This window comes from Fundulus heteroclitus, chromosome 24 (genome assembly GCF_011125445.2).
Source record: "Fundulus heteroclitus isolate FHET01 chromosome 24, MU-UCD_Fhet_4.1, whole genome shotgun sequence".
In the NCBI taxonomy this organism is placed as follows: domain Eukaryota; kingdom Metazoa; phylum Chordata; class Actinopteri; order Cyprinodontiformes; family Fundulidae; genus Fundulus; species Fundulus heteroclitus.
The window spans coordinates 7789987-7813054 of NC_046384.1; the positions used below are offsets into that span (position 1 = coordinate 7789987).

Consider the following 23068-nt stretch of genomic DNA (forward strand, 5'->3'; position numbering starts at 1 on the left):
CATATGGAGGACTTCTCATCTACAGCAACTGACCACATTCAGTTTCACGCTTTGATTCAGCTACGGACAGATTGTCATGATTACACGTACGCTGAGAAGGAACCTGAGTGACTTGTTTGTGTACAGGCGGAATAAGGAGCCTGATCCAGTTGAGGTGCCTGCATTTCTCATTGAATCAGCTGGAGGGGCACCGTTGGGTCCATGGACCCAAACTACTCCACCTGAACAGCATTCAGCATTGGGTTGTGTTACACTGAGCACTGTGAGACATTTACAGATATATCTGGGCCCATATAGACTTAAACAAAGACCAAATTGGCCAAAAAATGACCCCAAACTAATATGGCATCTTGATTCTATAACAAACTGAATATAGATGGAGCGATTTATCTCCAAAACAGCTGATCTCACTGATATAGACCATTATTTTACAATATATAAATATAAAAAGTAGAACAATACAGTTTTAACGTGATTTACCTCTGTTTTTATTTTTCTGGGTGGCAGCTCAGTGCTTCAGTAGAAAGTAATGAGCTACAAGCATGAAAATAACTGAAAGGGAAACACTAAAAATTATTTATGTCTAATAATTAACAATAATATACTTTGACTTTTTTTAAAAAGTTATTTATCACATACAACTCAAGGTGTATAAAACCCATAGCCGTTACTGGCTCCACTTTTTACGAAAGTCTTGAAGTGGACCAATTACGCAACATTAATTTTTTCACACGTTTTTATTTTACTTCCATTTGGGTCTCTACTGCTTCTAGAAACAGTCCAAGCACAAAAAAACAACCAACATGCAGCTGTTTTTGGCAATAAACAAACATTTTGGGTGTGTCTGGAAAGCGGCATCAGAAACCTGCCTATTATGACTTCAAAATCTGCCGGCCCCGCCCCTCGCCTAGCAACCATAGCCAAGCCCCGCCCCTTACCTAGCAACCAAAGCTTTGCACGGCAAGATTGGCCAAAAGACAGACTGAAGGCAAGTTCTGTGGCCACTATTTGCTTTAAAAATGGCGGCGATGTAAGTACGTAATGATGTCTCTTGTGTGCTTTATATTGCCGTTTAGCATAACTATGATGTGTCATTTAGCACGAGCTAACGCTAACAATAGGCTACTGATAGCCTCGTCTCCACTTAGAAACTTACCATGCAGAGACTGGCTCTGTATGTTTGCTGGTTGCGCTCCAGGTTCTGACTCGGGGTCAAACATGTACCGTCGTACCATCGTGGATCTGTTTGCAGCCATTTTCACGTGGGGGGCGTGGCCAACTACAGCTTATTTTGCATAAAAGTGACAGTTCATTCGGAAAGAAGCTCAAACTTGGCGAAACCGATTTAGATGTTGAGTAAAGCCCATAGATGTGTCTTAACGTGTTTAAAAGCATAATAGGTTCTCTTTAAAACGGTAAGCTTCCTTTAGGTTCCCAGTTTCTCTCCGGGTGCGCCTCTACGAAAAGCAGCAGGTATGGAAAAGGTACCCAAGAAAGAATCAGCAACACGCGTCCGTTCAGACGCCCAAAAAACAGTGGCTTGATAGCAGCTTAGTTAAATCTGATTGTGTTTGAAAAGGTCAATTGAGAGCTTGTCTTCTCTCCAGACAGTACGGGAACGAAATCCAAGCTGTGCTTCAGGGCTGGATGGGGTCCTGATTGGCTCGGCTCGCCGAGGAACGACTGAAATCTGTCCAGACGCACCCGTTAGCTGCGGTTAAACTGGAAAGGGTCCTCTAAGCGGTTACCTCATGTGAATTAGATATGCCGTTGCGTTCAGTTCTAATACCTTCAACTTTTACTGGCTGAAATTTAGCATTTCATCCTGTCAGACTGAAGTTTTAGGAATATCATCAGCATAGGCGTCGCCAGAGCAGTTTCACTGGAGAATGTGCCGCCAAAGACCGTTTCTGATCTGCTGTAATAACCCCTGATACAAAACAGTCCCTGAAGATCCACTTTAAACCTTAATCCTTGTTTTTTTTTCAGAATTCTGAACCCAGCTTTGTTAAAGAAAAACAAAAAAAAAAAACGTACCGTGCAAGTACAGAACAGTAATGCAATATTGCTTGAACATCTCCAAAGTGATAAAGAAGCCAAAATGTTTATTTTGACTCAATATGATGAATATGACAAGGACTGTTGGAGGGTTTTCATTTTTTAAACGCATGGCCCAACATCTCAGCCGGCCGCTTTAAAACCTTTAAAACCACTTTGTGGTGTTTGAGACTTTCAGAGGTGGACCTCCTCGTCTGGTTAGATAGTCCTACTCAACAACCAGACATCAGGCTGGAGATTCTCCTTCAGGAGCTAAAGGTGGAGGTGGTCCGGGTCCAGACGAAAACAACGCATCCCCAGACCATCATACTACCACCACCATGTTTGACAGTCATCTCTCAAACTGCCGTTCAATTTACACCAGACTTAACGCACATGTTTCAGAATAAGATCCATTTTTGCTAACCTGACCCTAGCCAGATGGATTTCGCTCCGCCTAGCTTCACTCACATCCATTTGGGACAGATCCATAGGAATTGCCTTTACTGAAGGCTGGGCCTTATCAAAACTTCTTGCATATGATTGGATAAGCCACTTGTCTGTCATCTTTATTGACGTGCTATTTCAACCACTCACACCGAAGCTAACCCGTGATGCTGATGAGAGCAACGCAGGAAAAAACTAAACTTTTTTTTTTTTTTAAATGTGTTTGCGACTCTAGTGGGACGTGTTTTATTGACAGTGAGCTGACAGGAAGAGGGGGGAAGACAGGCGGCAAAGCGCCGCGGGTCGGAGTCGATTCCGAGCCGACCGCGTTGAGGATTAAAGGCCTCCTGACATGGTTTGCGCTAACCGCTAACCGACAAGATGTCCGCTGCGGACGCGCCCCGGAAAACAAAACTTGCCAAATCCGGTCGGGAGAAGGGCAAAAACATGGTTTCCACCAACAAAAGCCTTCAGAGCCATTCTCTGATGTTCTTTTCATGAAACAATATTAGGTAGATTGGACAACACGGAAGAAATAGCAGCATCAATGCTAACGCTTGCTTCCTCGATGCGAGCCGCCATTGTTGTCTGAATCAAAACAGTCTCACGGTCGCTTCTCCACTACGTCACATCTATGAAACTCCAGCCCTGCGTCCTGATTGGCTGGACAATAAAATTGGTTGGAGAAATCACTCTCTATGGAAGAGGTCCCAGATGGGTGTGAGTGAAGCTAGGCGGATCTGGCTAGGGTCGGGTTACATTTTTGCCTCGTTGGCTTTAATTTCTGACCTTAACTGAAACAACCTAGGCCTACAAAGCTGTAGATGTTTTTTCTGGGTTCTTCTGTGACCTCCTGCATGAGTCGGTGGAGCCCTTTTGGAGTGATTTTGGAAGACCGGACAATGTGGATAATGGCTTTTACTGTGGTTTGCCTACTTCCTGTCGTCTGACGGAAGAGATTTCTTGGTTCTATAGGCCAGACGGTAATCAGAACTGGGCGTGGCCGCTGCTTATTTTAGAATAACACATTTTGATCCGTATTTCTGCGTCGAGTCCCCGCGTGGCTTCCTGTTTAGCATCATGTTTAGCACGGGGAACGAATGTAACGGGCAACTCTAACAGGAAAATAAACTTATTTTACCAGCTGAAGCGTTTTGCAAGGAGACGTTAAACTTTTTGATGGCGAAAAGGACTGAAATCTTGATTGCCACTTAATTCAACGCCGGCATCAAAAAGCAGAGAGTGACGGAGATGAAATTATCACCTGCGCGGGGACGCGGCATGGTGAGAAAAACGCCGCGGTACGGATAACAAACAGCAGTGCGGTTGCTCGTGTTGACTGACAGGTGTTGAAAGGTATTCTCCCACTTTTAAAGAAAAAACAAACGCGGAACTGACAACACTTTTTATTTTAAATTAGACACAGATGATGCTGGTTTTCCACACCAGCAAGAGGCACCTGATTAGGTATCATAATTCCCCCCTGCGATTCATAAAATAGACCATACGTCTAGAGTCTAATATTAATCTAAGCTACGTCTATGTCTGTATGGATTTTATGTCCCTGGAAAGGAAGAGAGGGGCTCCTGTAGCAGCGACGGCGATGACACAGGTACGTCTGAGCCCAGAACAAATACCTTAAAGATTTCCCCGGCTCAGATGCAGAAAGTACATGAAGAGGCTGCTAATGGTGGGCTGGCAGGTCCGCTGAGATCCCTACTCAATATGCAATTTAAAAATGGAAGCAGTTGGTTTGACTAAGCAATAAAAAGCAGAAGGACAGAAGGAGCGGCGGAGGGAAGGACCAATTAGCTTATTTATAAATCAACAGCAATTTCACTGATGACTCCATCTTAAATTTGATCAAGCTGCAGGTTTTGAAGTCCCCCAACAAAACAAGAAAATCATTTATCTAATTCCCTTTATTGGTAATAATGGCGAGTCCCTCTTTGGCCCGCGCTAATCAGACTCTCATTGATTTCCGCTGAACTGGAGGGCGGCGGTAAAGTGGCCCGAGCCGTGAGGCACAGAGGCTGGGAGGCCTCAGGCTTCATCGTTCATAATGAAAATGCTGCTCGTAAAAAAAAAAAAAAAAAAATAACGGCTCCTGTTTTAAACAATGATAAAAGTCATTCCAGCTGGTTCTACTGAGAAAAGGGACGACGTCTCTAAAGCCGGGATTGTTTATTAGAGATTACGCCACGTTTATGAATATTTGTGCTGCTGTGCCAGGAAAGATTTCCACGGCAAAAATCACTGAAGTTGAAACACTTTTCTGTAATTTAATGGTCTTGGTTCCTGTTTACCCCGAAAAACCTAAACTAGACAGAATAAAGTCTTATTTGTTTATCCTATCTACTACAATTTGCATTGGTTTATTGTTTAATTAGCTCTCAATTTTGTATAGTTTATTTTTCTCCAAATTATTATTTGACAGTTGTTTTATAGCCACATTTATTTTAAATACTATATCTCATTTGTATTCTAAAAATTATAGCTTTTTTATTGTATCATATGTTTGCATTAATTTATTCCTATTATAATTATTTATTTATTTATATTATTATTCCTATAATAATAATAATAATAATAATAATAATAATAATAATAATAATAATAATAATAATAATTATTATTATTATTATTATTATTATTATTATTATTATTATTATTATTATTAGTAGTAGTAGTAGTAGTAGTAGTAGTAGTAGTAGTATTGTTATTTTTATTATTATTATTAATCATATTATTATTATTATTATTATTATTATTATTATTATTATTATTATTATTAGTAGTAGTAGTAGTAGTAGTAGTAGTAGTAGTATTGTTATTGGTATTTTTATTATTAATCATATTATTAATCATAGTATTTTTATTATTTTTATTATTATTTTTATTATTATTATTATTATTATTATTATTATTATTATTATTATTATTATTATTATTATTCCTATTGTTTCACTGATTAAAACACTTTATTTGTAAATTAGTTAATCTACTTATATTCAGGCAGCTGGATTTGTATTGATTGAACAGTAACTAAATTATTTGGCATATTTGTTTGACTGACCAAATTTTACTAGGTTATGTTAATTTTGAATGTTTATATATTTATTGATACTTTTGCTGACTGCTATTTGGCAAGCATCCTATGCAAACGTTTGCCAAAATGTTGCAGCAAAAACAAAACGATATCCAGACAAACAAACAAAACACTGGACATAAGCGAGAATACTCTTCATGTGTACACACTAATAGGTAGATTTTGTATTTAGGATTTAATAATAACAGCTTTAAAGGGTCATAAGAACTAATCAACACCGTTTACAATCAGTACAGCACTACTTTGCTTCTGTTCCTGACCCAGGGTACAGCTATCTGCACTGGCTCAGAGGAGCTGGGTTGCCAGGTTTGCAGTCCATTCACCCCACCACTGTCCTCATTAGCGTGCTCACTTTCACAGGTGATGCTGCTGGAAGGAGACACCGCCGTTCTGAAGCCATCGCAGCGGAGCTCGGCCAGAAACGCGGAGCAGCGGAGACAAACAAAACGATCATTAGCGCGCATTAAAATCCACATTACGGCTTCGGCTGCCTCCTCAGGAGTCAAACGCTGAGGGTGAGTCATCGGCCGGCCTAATGGCAGCTCGTGTGGACGCCTGCCCACTGATTGCAGTTTGGCAACGACACCCAGAGAGGCTCGGCGAGGTGTATGATGTTACCGTATGTGGGCAAACACAGATCCGCCTGATGAAACCGAGCCAAGACAGGGTAAGCCGTCCTTCCCGGGTCCGCTTAGTGAAGATGAAAAGATCAGAAGGAGCTCCGCTCACCGCCGATCGGCGAGAAGGTCACAGCACGTAGGGAACAGAGCGCCGCCGGGAGGGAAATACCTGCATCCAGATTCAATTCAGTTCAGTTTTATTTATATAGCGCCAATTCATGATACATGTCATCTCAAGGCTCTTTACAAAGTCAAATTCCATCAGATCCTCCAGGTTGGTCAGAAAGTTTCCTCTCTAAGGAAACCCAGCAGGTTGCATCAAGTCTCTCCAAGCAGCATTCACTCCTCCTGAAAGAGCGTAGAGCCACAGTGGACAGTCGTCTGCATTGTTGATGGCTTTGCAGCAATCCCTCATACTGTCATACTGAGCATGCATGAAGCGACAGTGGAGAGGAAAACTCCCCTTTAACAGGGAGAAAAAACCTCCAGCAGAACCAGAACCAGGCTCAGTGTGAATTGACCCAGGAGTACTTTCTACGTTATATGGTATTCACGTTATGATGCTAACAGAAATAGCATTTAGCGGCATCTACAAACGCTATAAACCAGTTTATTGTAAAAATTCAGAATCATTTAATGTTTCAGAGAGTCATTAAATTTCCAACAAAGCCGGAAAATGATACGAGGGCGTGCTAGCTGAGGGCGTAACATCGACGTTTGACCACTCTCAGGCAGAATTGGTCCACAGATATTCAACAGCGTGAGATTTTAGAGGGCGATTCCAGATGTTTAAAGATGACCTTAAAAATAGGGGAAGTCAGGTGGAGCCTTTAAAGTTCATAAAAACTGAGAAGCTGTCACGCATGGCGGCGGTAGCATCATGCTGGGGGGCAGCTTCACTTTCAACGTCACTGGTGCACGGAGCCAAGAGGGTGAAATAACCTCCAGATTCCCCATTCTCACCTCCGATAATCAGCTCCATAGCTGGAACAGCCCCACACCATGATGCTGCCATCGCCGTGCTTTTCAGTAGATACACTGGACTGAGGTTTGAAGGCTCCATCTTAGATCTTCCTTTAATGGAAGTCAACATTAAGCTTCTGAAATGGCTTTACAAATAAAAAATAAAATAAAAACTCAAGTAGCAACATCAGCAATGCTAACAAATCTCATGCCATCTCACTCTAGAGATGCGCGGCCGCTCTTTCAGCCTGGAGCGTTGGTGGGTTCTGGATCGGTTCCGAACATTTTTTAATCTACTTCCTGGCAAAACATCTGCCTGTAACTGTGCACTTGAGTTTGTCACACCGGAGATTTTCAAAGTAAAAGCTCAAACCACTTTACAAATCCCAAAATGGACACAGAAACTTAACGTAATTGTGTAGCTCTGATTGCTGATACTTGTGTAATGTAACCTGAATATATTCTTCTTTCTGTTGAGTGTGCGCTCAAATTTAATTGAAATTTTCTTTGCAACATTAAAGAAAAATAAACCTGTTTGAATGTATTGATACATTTGATGTATCCCCTTGTTTTGACAGTGAAAGTTTCCGCTTTATCCGCTAAAAATCACAGAATCCTGAATTCTAAAGGTAGATCGGATAATTTCATGTGTGCAATTTGAGTTGTATTAGACTAAAAAAAAAAACATTTTATCTTCCTTTAGAAGACGATAAAGGTGGAAGCGGAGTTTAAAGTCACTCTGGACTGCAAACAAAGCCGTTCACAGGGCGGAGCGTTTGTCCAGCTGTCCTGAAAGGCGTTCTCCCTGAGCTCAGCGGCGTGCCGAGGGTGACTCCTGCAGCGATAAGCGCCAGATCACAGAGGCTCGGCGGCAGAGCAGCGCTGTCGCTCCCCCGTGATAAATGAGTTTGTATTGTCTGTCAGAGCGGCTTCCTGCCTGCCCAGGTCACTGCTTATTAAATTACCACTTGTCAATGTCTTAAATACTGATTGATGGATGATCATGGCAAATGAAGGACTTCTATGACTTTTATCCCTCTGCCTCCCAGTTCTGTCGGCGCAAGGCGAAAAACCTTCACCGGATTGTTATTGACCGGTATTGAACCGGGACGGGTGGTTTTCTTCCTGAAATGATCCTTGTGGTTTTATTATTATCCATTCTAGTTCCTTAAATAAGAAGCACAAATATTTAGTCTATCCAATAAAGGGGACTTTGTGGTGTTGATCTAAAAATCTACAGCACTGCAAAAACGGAAATTAAAAATGAGTCAAAATTTCTTCAAATTAGTATATTTGTCCTTAATTTGAGCAGGTAAATAAGATGATGTGCCAATGGAATAAGTATTTTTACACCTTAAATAAGATAATTAGATAAACTACACTTGAAATAACATGATGGAGATAAGTTAATCCTATTTAAGTGCAAAAATCTTATTCCATTGGCAGATAATTCAAACTTGCTGCTCAAATCAAGGATAAATACACTAATTTCAAGAAAACTTTACTTATTTTGTCAACAAGTATTCAGCTTGTGGTGGAGTCAGACTGAAGCTGGAACACGTAGAAAATATGATGCAAAATGACCAGAAAGACGTGAACTCTACAGGTCTGCTGCTGGATATATGCGCATGGAGCAGATCCTGGTCCAAACTGTGGAAAGTAGTAATAAATCTATTTGCACCACCAGCAAATTGACGGGCAAGATAAGCGATTATAGTAAAAATAATAATTATATGACTGAATCAAAGGTACGTGCTTCCATAAAACATACTAAAACTAATACTGAAGGTGTTATCTGGTCAACTGTTTTAGCAAACAGGAAAGTAACACTTAAATATATATTTCTCTAAGCGGGGGCCAAATTATCCCTATTTGGTTTTGGCGCTAATTAAGAAAGTTAAGATTAAGTTTGTCATATTGCAATTAATCATTTGTTTTGCTCTGCAACACACAAAAAAAAAAAAAAAGTCGCAAATGGTGTCAAGTATCTCAAAGAAAAATTTGTAAGTTATCTTCAAGACTGTTTAGGCTCCATTTATTTAAAGCTAAAGTACTTTTTTGGGAATATTTTTCCATCAGTCTTGGTAGGTTTTCCCCGACACCACCTTCGCCGTGAAGAATAATCGCGTCGTCGCGTTTACGAGTTCCGGCGCGGAAACAAGAGGCGGCTACGTGAAAAGAACACCGTGTTTAACACATTCAGTGGCAATCATCTGCTCCACAAAGCTGCTCCACGGAGACCCACGGACCGCAAGTACCCCCGGACCGAAAGAGAGCGGGGCTCAGACTGGAAACAAATCCTTGAAGCTTTTGCTCGATCCCGACAGAAACAAAACGAGGGAGTTCTGGAAAAATCAATCTTGAACTTGCTTTCTGCAGCGCTGGTGTGTAGCAATGCGGGCTGAGCGTGCGTCTCATGGGTGTGCTCAGGGTTAGGGGCATTGATGAGTCTGTGGCTGACATTTGAGCATGATTGAAGGGGGGGGGGGGGGGTGTGGATACTAAATCACTACATTGTTCTGCAGTCTGTGGGCCCGTGTCATTGCTGCACTTTACCAACAGTCGAGACGCCTCAAATTGGATAATTAGCAATTAAACGGGGACCACAGGAACTTGGCCCTTTGATGAAAACCCAAAACCTGAGATGCTTGGACCAAAAAACTGAAAAGCTCAACCGGATAGTTTTGGGGGGGAGAAAAAAGCAGCAGCTGAAAATCATCAACTGCATCTTCACTCAGCAATCCCCAAAAAAGGCTTTTTATTGACTGCAAAATATCAAAACTTCTCTTTTTAGCCGCTATTAAACCATGCCATATTTGTGTCTAATGATAAGGTAAATGAAAGGATGTTTCAAAGAAAACTGGCCCACCCTGAGATTTTTCTCTTTTTTTTTTTTTTTTTTTATTTCTTTCAAAGACTGGACAAACTGGAGCAGTTTGGAAAAAGACCGTAGGCGAGCCGAATGATTGTCAGTCATGCAAATAATCACTTACTTACAGTCAGTGAGTTTGCTTCGGATAAGGCAAATTACCATTTGAAAATGAGCTCAGAAACACTCTGGGCAAAAAAACGCTTGCAACATGATTCTCAGTTGTATTACCGCACATACGCGACAGGCACACATATACACACACACACACACGTGGACGCAAACAAACGTGCTTTAGAAACGCTGCTCCTTGCAGCACCAGAACAGGCTGCAGGGATATCAAATAACGCTCTGATCTGATGGAGGGGTTTTACCTTAATGCTTTTCAGTCAACTCTACTTCCACGCTTTCTCCGTCCTGTTGTTCCGCCTCTTTGATGTGTCTTGCTGGAACAAAAAAAAAAAAAAACAGAAACTATGTCAACAATGATGTATTTTGACCAACCCACTGTCTTACTTTATGTGAAAATCAACACACGTGGTTGTCAGTGATGAAGGGAAATGTGCCAACATAACAGATTTGACGTCAGCTACATTAAAAACTAAATGTGCTTGCCAAATTGGATAAATGACAATATTCAATTTACTTTTTGTGATCAAGATTTACATCTGATCACATTTTCTTCTTGATCAATAATTATTCAGTCTTTGGAAATAGTCAAGATTTTTATACGGACTTCAGCTGCTTTTTGATCATAGTACTATGCAGAGATCCATAATACTTTAGCTAACCAAAATGAGAAATTGGACAATGGGAAATAAAAAAAATACTGATCTCTAGCGTATGACAATTTTCTAAAAGTCATGTATATGCTGGGTATTTTTATTTCTTTTTTTATTTGATTGAGCCACAGAGTCAGGTGTGTTAAAGCATGTGGGCAGTGTTGTAGCTGCCGGTTAGCTTGACCTGATTTAACATGGAATTAGCTTCAATGTTAAATAAATAACTGATTATTAGATCTAATAGGGAGTTGTTTTTTTTTGGGGGGGGGGGGGGGGGGGGGTTAGAGATTTTACATGATAGAGTTGCCATTTTCTGGGTTAGGTCTAGATGAACCCAAGACAATATACTCTTAACCGAGGCAACCAAACTATGTTACAGCAGGTTTAACTAAAAGCTAAGCTACGCTAAGGTGCAATAACTAAACTATTGTACGATGACCTAAGATTAGCTAATATAGGCTAAGATACTAAAAACTTTGCTAAAATTAGTACAGCTAAACTAAGATTAGCTAATGTAGGCTAAAAAATGTTATGTTAAGCTAAGATTATGTGGCCTAAACCAAACAGAGCAAGTTACGCAGACCTAAGCTAAGGTATGTTGAACAAGGCTCAGGTCCACCAAACTAAGCTATTGTAGGCTAAACTAAGACAAGCTAATGTAGATTATATAATGTCTGCAGGTCCAGACATGGTGTCAGGTCAGATGCTTAAATCATGTTCTGACCAGCCAGAAGGGGTCTTTCTGGACTTCTTCAACCTCTCCCTGCAGATCTCCACGGTTCCTGCCTGTCTGAAATCATCCGTTATCATGCCTGCCCCCAAGAAGCCAATTAACACGGGCCTCAGTGACTATCGTCCCATCGCTCTGACCACCGTCATCATGAAGTGCTTCCAGAGGATCCTCCTAAAGTCCATCAAGGACGCCATCCCTGCTGGCGGTCTGCCTACAGGGAGAATCGCTCCACAGAGGACATTGTCTCGTTAGCACTGCACTCAGCTCTGACCCACCTGCAGCAGCCCAACACATGTTAGGATGCTCTTCATGGACTTCAGCTCAGCTTTCAACACCGTGCTCCCAGACATGCTGGATATGAAGCTCCACAACAACGTCTCTGCTCCTACATTAATGACTTCCTCACCAACAGACCCCAGGTGGTGAGGATAGGGAACATCTGCTCCACTGATCCTCAACACAGGAACACCACAGGGCTGTGTCCTCAGCCCAGCTCTATTCACCGTTTTCACCCAGGACTGTTCTGCTGTCCACCCCACAAACACAGTGAAAACGTTTGTGGACGACACCACTGTGGTGGGTCTCATCTCCAACAATGAAGAGTCCCACTTCAGGGATGAGGTCAGCAATCTCACACAGTGGTGCTCCAGGAACAACCTGATCCTGAACACCAGTAAGACCAAGGAGGTACTATTAGACTACAGGAGGTCCAGGAGGACTGAACATACAAGGGGAGGTAATGGAGCGTGTGGACTGCATTAGGTTCCTGGGCATTCACACCTCCTCTGACCTCTCCTGGACTGTGAACACCTCCCACCTGGCGAAGAAGGCCCAACAACGGCTCTTCTTCCTCAGGAAACTGAAAAGGTCTGGACTTCCCACTAAACTGCCAAAGAACTTCTACAGAGCTACCACAGAGAGTGTTTTATGTCTCAGCATAACTGTGTGGTATAAGAGCTGCTTAGTCCAGGAGAGGAAGGACTTAGCACGGGTGGTGAGAACAGTGCAAGGGATTGTGGGATGCCGTCTGCAGGATCTTTATGGAGAACGAGTCCAAAGAAGGGCCAGACGCATCTCCACTGATCCCAAACCACCCAGACAATCCACTGTTTGCCCCTCTCCTATCAGTTAAATGATTCAGAAGCCTCAAAGCAAAAACAAATAAGCTTAGAAACAGCTTCTTCCCCAGAGCTGTGAAGGCAATCGCCCCCTGATGGGAGACTGTGGTCCACTTTAAAATCGCCCCACTGTTACTATCCCGTCATACGTTACAATCACTTTAATGTTATTGCCTACAACACACCATCATCTCTGAATATAAATGTACATTTCTGTAAACGAAGCCTCAAATCATCATTGCACAATAAGCACCTTATTACCTCATTATTTGTTGTCTGTGACACATGAAGGACAATTAGTTCATACAAACTTTAAAATGTACATCTTTTTATTTATTTTTTTATCTTTTAAATGCTATAATGGAAAAAAACAAAAACACTGTAACCCTTGTTTATTTGTTTGTTTTTATTATGTGTACTCTTTGCCAGCGTGGCCAAAAAGAAATTTCACCACAGTAACACGCGGCCACAATAAAGAATCTTTGAATAAAGTTTAGCAAAACTATGCTAAGGAACACAGAACTACATTAAGGTAAGCTAAGGCGAGGTACGTTAAGACACCGAAGTTATGCTAAACTATATAAAGCCAAGTTGCAACTACATTTAACAGAATTTCAACAAACAAAAAAATACCAAGCTACAGCAAAGTTGGTCAAACCAAATTAAGCAAAATAAAGCCCAACAAAGCTAGAGGTAGATAAGCCAACAGTGTTTGTGTTCAACCATTTATTTCCTGAAATTAGTGAATAAAATCTTATAATCATCTGCTTTATGCTGCATGTATCTGTTAAAAGCTCATTAGGAATTAGCCCACTACCCTGCTGCAGCTAACATACATTTGGCAGTCCTATAAATAAAATAAAAAATAAGGCTGCTCATATCAAAGAGCCTAAAGATTCAATTTAAAAATGCTTCTTTCATTGGAGCCGCCTGCTATGTATTGACCCAACACTGGTTCGTTAGTTGACATGAACAGCCTTTTTTGAGTGAATAAATATCAGTGTCAAAGTTATTTTACCAGCAATCAGGGAACATGCAGCTCAAGTCCAAAGAAAAGCATCCCAGTTTGATTCTAAATGTGGTTTATTTTAAGTTGCGCTGTTTTTATTCAGCAAAAGACGATGGTATTTATCACCATCCCAATAAACAAAACAGTCCTAGTTGCCTTATAGCTTGATCCCGGTCAGAAGCTACTAAAAAATGTACTGATTGACTACAAGACCATGAGAGAAATACAACAGCACTTTGTGCTTAGAGACGCTTTTAATAAGTTTCTTCATCCTGCTGTCACCCAAGTTTGAAACCAACTTTTAACATTTTTGTTGGATGGAAAACGTGCATCCTGTTTGCAGAATCCTTTTTTTGTATGAAATTAGGAGGAAAATAAACTCAAACTGTTTTGGACCCAATGCACCAACCTTATAGTCTGATATGGACGGTGTTTGTAGGATATAAACACTGATATATCTTGGTTAGCGTTCTGGATTGCATGTTTAATATTTCCTCTAAACTAAAGCGTCTTGAGTGACAAAAGCTTTCAAGCTGCGATTTTTCCCCCCCCAATCCACTGACACCCATATCATTCATATGGTCAGCGCACTATTAAACGCTACACTGAGAAAAAAAATAATACACCAACTAACAGGGAATAAACCTGCAAGGTAATTCATTCGAAATGCTTCCCTGAAAGCGCCTTAGACTTTCAACCAGGTGCACGACTCAGTGTCTTATGCGCTGAATGGAAAGGTTATAAAAAGCCCTTTAAGCTCATCTGATCCTTTTACTTGCTGAGTCTATAGCTGAATTCGGAGCTACTGTCAACAATATTAAGTTTGCGGACGGGATTGAAAGTTCAAGCCATACAGTTTCCAAACTAATGCCAGTTTTGATTAAATGCTCTGGACCCAAACAGCAGGGGGTTTTGATCCGCCTTCACCATTGTAGCTTTGCTCATTGTACTGCTCTGCTACTCTTCTCGTTGGATCGGCGGCGGCAGAACCTGCCCGGTCGCTGCAGTCGTCTTTAAAAAAAAAAAAAAAAAAAAAAAGGCACGGGAGCGAGCGGGTGTCACTTCAGCTAGAGCTTCATTTCCAGCAGCTGCACAGCTGAGGCCAAACACTTGTTTACATCCCTCGATACATTCAAGTGTTTGTCTAACACCCGACGTGTCGCTCGGCGATGCCGGCGTCGCGTATAATAAGCCGCGGGTCTTTAAAAGTCACCGAGTGCTGCCTTGTTTAACAGCGTTAAACCCACAAACAAAGATGGATTGAATGTGTAATTTGGAGCATTTAAATTTGGAGCATGAGATGGGGGGGGGGGAGGGAAAAAAAGACGCAATATTTCCTGCAAATTAATTCTTATCATGGTGATGAATAATCAGGCTTCTTATGAGGAAGAGTCAGTGGAATACAGCAGCACTTTGAGCCGTCATAATTAACAGACTCGCTCAACAATGGGCACATTCTCAAAGAGACTTCTTATTAACAGTGACATAATGGCTAAAATGCATATTAAAATGGGTATTTAGAGTGGAAGGGATCAAAACTAGCAATGCAAACCGGGTTTTATGGTCCACATGCTTCATTGTTTCAGCATCAACTGAATGTCAGCAGACGACGGAGGTCCGGACCACGCTGGATGTTCACCCTGGGGTGTCTAAAAGCTTTGGCGTGACACTGCCATTACCCAGGGGGCCCGTGCACACCTCATTAGCAGCAGTATGCTTTGGCCACCCATGGGCGAGATTCAGTCTCTTTGGTGGCTTAACAAGATCACATTTAAATCTGCAGCAGGATGTGGAATCGCTTCCTGATGAAGAATCATCATCATCAGCACACAATTACTCCCAGGCAGGCTGAAATGCACAGCGACGTCCAGGACTCACGAAGAGCCCCCCTGAATTTCCTGGTATGGATGAAGATCAAAGCATTTTAAGTACCTGTCTTGCCACGTCTAAAACCCAGACAAGTTTAATTGGAATCAATAAAACCGACCTAGAAATGTATATTTCCCAAACAAGACAAAAGCCACAATTTCTTTCATCATTTCTTCCAAGTAACCTTCCTTGACGCCTTTAAAGTGACCTCAATCAACATTTTTTTAGACTTTCTTGAGTCTAATCTACATGTTTTTAAATTGTCTGTTCCTCTCCCGTTGGTAAAGTGTGTGGTCATTCTGGAGGTAATTTGTTGCACTTTTAGCTGGAGGATGCAAAAAACACCGTTTGGATGAAGATTATATGATGTTAGCACGAAAAAGCTTGTGCCTGGCTAGCAAGACCGATCCCCATCTAATCTAAAGCTAGAATTTCTGAGAAAAATCCTGATGTTAATAGATTTGGGTTAGTTTAGACTGCTTTGGCTCAGTTAATTTAGCATAGGGCCTGTTTAAAAGACAAGCAGACATTTATAGAACAGCTTCTTAGATCATGCTAGTTTAGCATTGAGCCAGTTTAGCTCTCAAATCTCACACAATGAGCATGAGACACACATTTTCCTGACTTTGCATGCAGGACATTCCTCATCCTGAAGAATAAAGCCCATTCTGAATGGGCTGAAAGTGAACGGTAAGGTTCAGAGAGTCACTCTTTGTCCCAGGCTAATGCTATCCCCAAAAATGTCCCCTGATTTCCGTGTTTTGTGAGTAAGAAAAAGATGTTGTATGCAACAACAGCTAGCTGGTCGCGCGGCTGTTAGCATTACAGAGTAAGAATTCCTTTATTGTCCCACAATGGGGACATTCGAGTGTGACAGCGACACACAGTTACCCACAATTGTTAGCACTGGGGGGAAAAAAAGAACTAATCTAAAATTACTTCTAAAGAAACACCAAGAGTGGACGATAAAAAATACTAGAGTAAATAGAAACTGCACAGTGAAACATTTTTAACACTGGAAAAGACTCCAGCCTGTTTACATAATACAGCATAATATGATATGCAATATGTATGACAGTGCAGCAGCCTCCTCAAGTAATCAAGGCGTGTGCAAGTTACCTTAGCCTCTGGGGACAATTTAAAAGGCCAATGGTTGGATCATAACCTGTGCAACCGTTAGCATGATGCCCAAAAAGGCATATGATGTCATGAAGTAGAGGCATATATCCTTTTTAAATTGTACAAAGTGGCTAAAACTGTGCCTTCAGTAGCGAATGTTGATTTTTTTACTGTGTAGTAACAGCATCCTGCCACTAGATGTAAGTTTTCCCACAACACATTAAAATAACCCAAAAATGTCCAAAAAGACAAAAAGTGACGCAGAATGACGAGTTTAAAGTGTAACTCACCCCAATATCAACTTTTTTTGCAGATAAACTGTATAAACTGGGCCTAAGGTGCTACTTTTATGTTACTGTGAAAGTTTTTAAATTTTTATGTGAGCTGAAACGAAATTGCGAAATCAAAACCATCATCTATACAGATGCAAACGGCCATTTTAAAGACCTCATGATGCTAAAGTGGCCCAATATAGAAAAGGGTTTGACACCCCTGATGTAGACCGTTGTTGAGACTGTTGTGACCAGCAGAGACCAGCGTCACCTTATAATAGTTACATTAGCATAGCTTTGTTTATTGTAGCTTAGCTTTACTCTAGCTAACATTAGCTTATTTGTGATGTAGCTAATGTTAGCTCACCACTAGCCTGGTTGTTTTTGGTTAGGTTTTGTCAAACATACCTTATTTAGATTTAACTTAGTAAACTAAAAAAAGCTGAGCTATGTTAAAAATCATAGCTTAGCTTCAAGTAAATTAGTTTACGTACTTTAGTTTATGTAAACTAATTAACTCTACTTTAACTGATTTTAGGTTAGTTTGGCCCAGATTTATTTCCCTACCACCCTTTGTAATAGCTTTGTTATGTTTTGTGTTCCGTATATTATCATCTATTAGCTTTCCTTAGTTGGTTATACATTAGTAGCCTATAGCTAAGTTTATTAGCTTAGGTAAGCTTAGTTTACCTCACTTTAGCTTTGAGTTTAACCCTTAATTAGCTAATGAAACCCTATGTTAGTTTACCTCCCTATATAGCCCCCCTAAAAAAAGAATAATCATCTTAATTCTTAATGAAAATTACAAAGTTAAAGTTTTTTTAACACAACACATTTTTGTATCCAATATCTTTTAGTCACACTATATATTGATTCATAAGAACATTTTAAATTGGCTCTTCAGGCACTTTGGTGCTAGCAACCAGTAAAAAAGACGTTTAGTGCACACAACTTAAAGATACTGTTCACCTGCTTAAGCTATTTATTAGGCCTGGCACTTCAGGTTTTGTAGATCTACTTTCTCATCTTTTTACTCACAATACACAATGGCAATATAGCAAATATAAAAGCTGCCAAAGTCTAAAGGAAAACTGTGAAAGACCTTCAGAAAGCTGCCCATCAATGAGACAGCTTTAGTGTTGTAATGTATCTTTATGCGGTTGACGTATACGTCAGTAAACAACTTCTTTGTCGTCTCCAAAGGTGCTCCTTTTCTTATAATAGAGACAAAAAAAAAAAAAACATGCCGACCCAACTCAGGTAAGTCAACCAAACAAGACGTGTAAACAAAGAGATTCCATCTTCTAGGTTTCTTCTCATGAAACGGATGGTTGGGACCCGTCATTCAGCGTCATGAGTCCTTAGTTCTTACTCAATAGCCTGTTCCTCTGTGTGCTCGTCACGGGTGATTACAAGCCAAGCAAGAAAAATGAGATACTGGTTGACCTATTTCTGAGCACTTTGTTTCACACCGTCCCCCCCCACCACCCACCACCCACCCCCTTCCTCCATTCCAGTCCTTCCCTCCAACCAAAGTTGGCTGTTCTTTTCATTTTTCTTACTTCAGCCTTCCTCTGCCCACCGGTCCTCTCAGAGTAGAGGTCAGGTCAGAGGCCACCTGGGCTCCTCCACGTTGCAGAGCACGAGCAACCTGGCAACAAAGGCCTCCCCTTGTTGGGGGATCCATCGCTCGGTGCCAAACTTTCACCTTCACCCCCTCCCCTTTAGCCCCTGTGTGAAGAAAACCCCTGCAGGGATGCTTCAATGGGGGCCTGTGAGTTTTCAGGCGCTGTCATGAGGCGAGTCACACCGAGATCTCATGAGCGAGGAAGAAAGGTGGGAACGAAGGGGAGGTGAGGCACCTCTGCTTTGGCTGGAGGACAAAGGCGCTCAGAGGCGACGCCGCAACCTTTATGTCCTCCACCTCCTTTGGCACCGTCGGACGACGAGCCGCCTCCGTTTGGCTGTCAGGATTTATTTTCCCGACTCGCTTGAAACGCCACTCGAGCAACTCCTCTCGCTCGTTTCAAAGCGGAATTAATAAAGAAAACGTCTAATTGAAACAATGCGCTCTGTAATGAGATGAAAGGGTGTTGGTTTCCCAGCGCCACTGATGTCCTAAAAGACCCCCCCCCCCCCCCCCTCGTTTGTTGAGTTTTGCAGATAAGAGTTAAAGAAACGGCGGCTGGCAGCGGGCCCTCCGCTTCTCAGATCCCCCAGCAAAGCAACATGGGAGACCAGGGGTTTGCTCTTAAGAAGAAGTAAGTAGAGTTTGTTATTCCGCCGCCTTTGACTAAGGTCATATCAAATTAACAGACGCCTGACTGAATAAAAATAGCATACCATTAATTCATTTTTTTTTCCTCCTCCACTGCTCATAAATCTTAAAGGTTGACCTGATTTTTACCATTAAACTGTGAAGAAATTAAAACAGAGGCGCCACATGGACTAATTTTCACCAGCTCCGGTTTCACGTGGGAACTAAAACCCTTACCAACACAATACCCCGTCACTTCGCATTTTCAATTATCCGCTGGCAGCCAGTTTCAAACTTTATGGTCAGAATTATAATCAATTTTCAGGTGATGAAAAAAAAATAAATAAATAAACAGCAGAACTGGGGCTGGACGCCGCATTTAATTGCCACCACATTCGTTAACAAGCTTAACTCTTGTCTCGGCGCACTCAGCATTCAAATAGATCCTAATTATTTCTAGTTGAAGGTCTTAAGATTGCCAACTCTTGTGTTGGCTGATGATAAAAAAAAAAATGTCTCTTTTCAAACTTAATCATTACAAGTACATTCAGCAAGTGTAAATGGCTCAGAGGTTGGGAGGGACGCATTAACTCTCGTGTCCATTTTTGGTTGAATGGCAAAGAAAGAAGCAGCAGAAGAAGAAGAAAAAAAAAAAGAAGCAGATTACGGCCCTAAAATCCCACCCTAACTGATGATCGCGCTCATAAACAGTCAATTATAGAATGTTTACTGTGGCGTCTTTTTGTTTCTCTTCGCTTGATAACGTGCGAGACCGGCTTTAGATTGACAAGGATTTATGGGAAAAAGGGGGGAAGAGAAAAAGTCAATCATGTAAACAAGTCCGCGGAGGAGAATTAAAGCGGCTAAATCAAGATTTCTTTTTTTTTTTTTTTTTTCTGTGAAAACGGACAAAAAGAAGACGAGATATACCCGCTGTTTAATGAGGAGAAGGGATGATGGGCAGCGCTCGCATTGTAATATGCAAATCAGAACCAGGCGTCTGACGGAGTTCTAAACCACAAGCCGATACGGAGCGGGACGACTGTGGCGGTAATTGAGTTTCAGGGAGCAGAGTCAAACTCGTGCCTGATAGTTCGGTCAAAATTATTCTTCAGTGGGGTTCAGAGACACTCTATTGAAGTGAACGATTTTTGGAAAAACGCGAACTCGGAAGGTTCGCGAGATGCAGTCGGACGTAAACTATCGACCTGCTTTAACCGTTTCTCTCCGAGTCGCTTCAAAATGTCCCCTCAGAGGCAAATGTCCAGTCCAAACAACTTCTCGTTCCCACAGGCGGAGGTATTCTACAGTCCCCACTTAGACCAATAGATACCAGGTGCTTTAAGAAGGAGAGGACAACCTCGCTGACATCATGCAATATTCACCAAACAAGCACAAACAACATTGATCTTTTCCAATACTGCCTTGTTTACACCATTATTTTTGCACTATAAACATGGTGGAACATTCTTCTTCACTGTTACATCCTTATCACTGCCGCACTTTATACTGTAATGTTATTTTATTTCAATTGCAATCTCATTTCATTGTTGTAAGCTGTATGCAACCAAATTCGTTCTGTATGCAGTATGTACAAAAAAAGTCTAAGTCTACTCTGCTGCAGCCCTCCCTTTGTGCCTGTTTGCATTCAGAGTAGCAAAGTTAGAGTCTATGTATGTGGACGGCTGTGAAACACGTCAACGGAAAACAAAGGGCGGCTTGTGAGGTTCTGGACCCAAGCAGCCGACCTGGACCACATCAAGATCCAGCATCATGCTAATGCTAATGATAAGATCGGCCTACAGCCAAGGCTGGAGGTCAGCATGGCCGGACGATTTAGATTCAATTCAGTTTTATTTATTTAGCGCCAGTTTAATGAAACATGTCATCTCAAGGCACTTTCCAAAGTCAAATTCAATCATATTATACAAATTGGTCAGAAAGTTTCCTCTCTAAGGAAGCCCAGCAGGTTGCATCAAGTCTCTCCAAGCAGCATTCACTCCTCCTGAAAGAGCGTAGAGCCACAGTGGACAGTCGTCTGCATTGTTGATGGCTTTGCAGCAATCCCTCATACTGAGCATGCATGAAGCGACAGTGGAGAGGAAAACTCCCCTTCAACAGGGAGGAAAAACCTCCAGCAGAACCAGAACCAGAATCAGTGTGAACGCTCATCTGCCTCGACCCACTGGGGCTTAGAGAAGACAGAGCAGAGACACAGAAAGCACAGAAGCTCACATTGATCCAGGTGTACTTTCTACGTTATATGGTATTCACGTTATGATGCTAACAGAAATGGCATTTAGCGGCATCTACAAATGCTATTAACCAGTTTATTGTACAAATTCAGAATCATTTAATGTTTCAGAGAGTCTAACACTGGGGGTTAGAGAAGAGTCATATCAAATTCGTTTACCCCCCTGGAAACCTTAACCCTGCCATGGGTAATGTGTGCTGTTGTCTAATGGAAGCGTCTCACTCAGGAAGACCTCGCCAGGACATCGCAGCCATAATCTAGAGTTTACCTGCTTCGTGTCATAGCGGGGGTCATTACCGGTTTTAATTGACAGCTTTAAAGCTGTTTGAAAGCAGATTTAAACCCCAGGTTTTGCCAAGTCAATCGTTCCAATCCTCCGTTCAGGTTTCAGGTCCTTGCTTTACAAACAGGGACTTGATTTCCAGGAGTCCTCGTTCCAGCTGGGGCCCATTTTTAACTGTATAAAACGCAAAAAAAGCTGACAAACTAATGACGGATATTTACAGTTCGCAATTTGTGCTCCCTTTCTTCTTCAGTCGCACTGATTGCTGCAACCAGTGACCATTTCGATGCGTTTGGGATGTTTATGTTTTCAAGATGCAAAGCAGGGACTGGCCTGCTGCTGAAATGTGCTACACAAATAAACTTGACTTGTTTTTTTTTACAGGTTTTCAAGGTCTTCTCTGAGCGTTTTTCATTTTATGTCTGCATTATATGCACAGTCTGAGCTGGTGTCTCAACTAGAGTGTAATGTAGTTACAGAGCGACAATAAAGACTCTTGGTTCTTGAACTGGATGGATTATGCTGTGGGTAGATGATGAGATGGGTTGACAAACGGGTGGAGTGATTGGATTGATGGACGGTTTACACAACAGAACCCAGACCTGGACAAAACTTGTATCTAATTGCATCCTTTCAGACTTGGTGGCAACCCTGAGTTAAATTCTGAGAAAGAAAAAAAAACTGTTTGGGTTAAACTACACATCCCTTTAAAAAAAAATAAAAAAAAAATCCAGATGTTATGGAAAATGTGAGGACGGTGCTTTTATTAAGGTGGTGAAGAGCTTTAAATTAGATTAAAACAAGAGATTTCAAACAATCATGAGCAGTAAATCCGTCAGCCGACCGCCTCTCTCGTAATCAAGGTGTAATTTGCTCCGCAGCTTTGAAGACGGGCTCCCATCCCGTCTCCGCGCGGCCGTGATTGTGGAACAATGAAAGCGGCTGAGAGCAGAAAACCCCTGGCGAATGCTATTAATAAAAGACGCGTCTCGTCACTCTTAATATGGCAGGAAAACCTAACGGCCTTTGAAGTCCTACCCCTTCGCTTAACTTAACCCAGCCTCCGCTCATCTCTCGCTCAAACTCTTGCCTTTAATGTGGCGAGCCGGCCCGGCCTCCCTCGCGCCGTCCCAACGATCACGTCACTGGACGCCTTCGGAGCTGGGATTATTTGTATTTCCTGGTCCGTTTGAGCTTTAAATCACACAAAAGAATCTGGGATGGCTCAGCAGAAAAAAAGAGAGAGAGAGAGAGAGAGAGAGAGAGATCAGGGAAGAAACCACCCCTAAAGTAATGTGGCGCTGCTGAACTCAAACCAGATGAATCT

General features: G+C 41.7%; 1 long non-coding RNA gene across 2 annotated transcripts in view; it reads right to left on the reverse strand.

The window, feature by feature from the left end:
• Positions 1-23068, reverse strand: part of LOC105938182 — a 256421-nt gene that overhangs the window by 212462 nt on the left and 20891 nt on the right. For both annotated transcript variants that reach the window (XR_002426662.2, XR_002426663.2), the window contains exon 2: positions 10420-10491. This is a non-coding gene — a long non-coding RNA (uncharacterized LOC105938182). The remainder of the gene's footprint in view (positions 1-10419; positions 10492-23068) is intronic.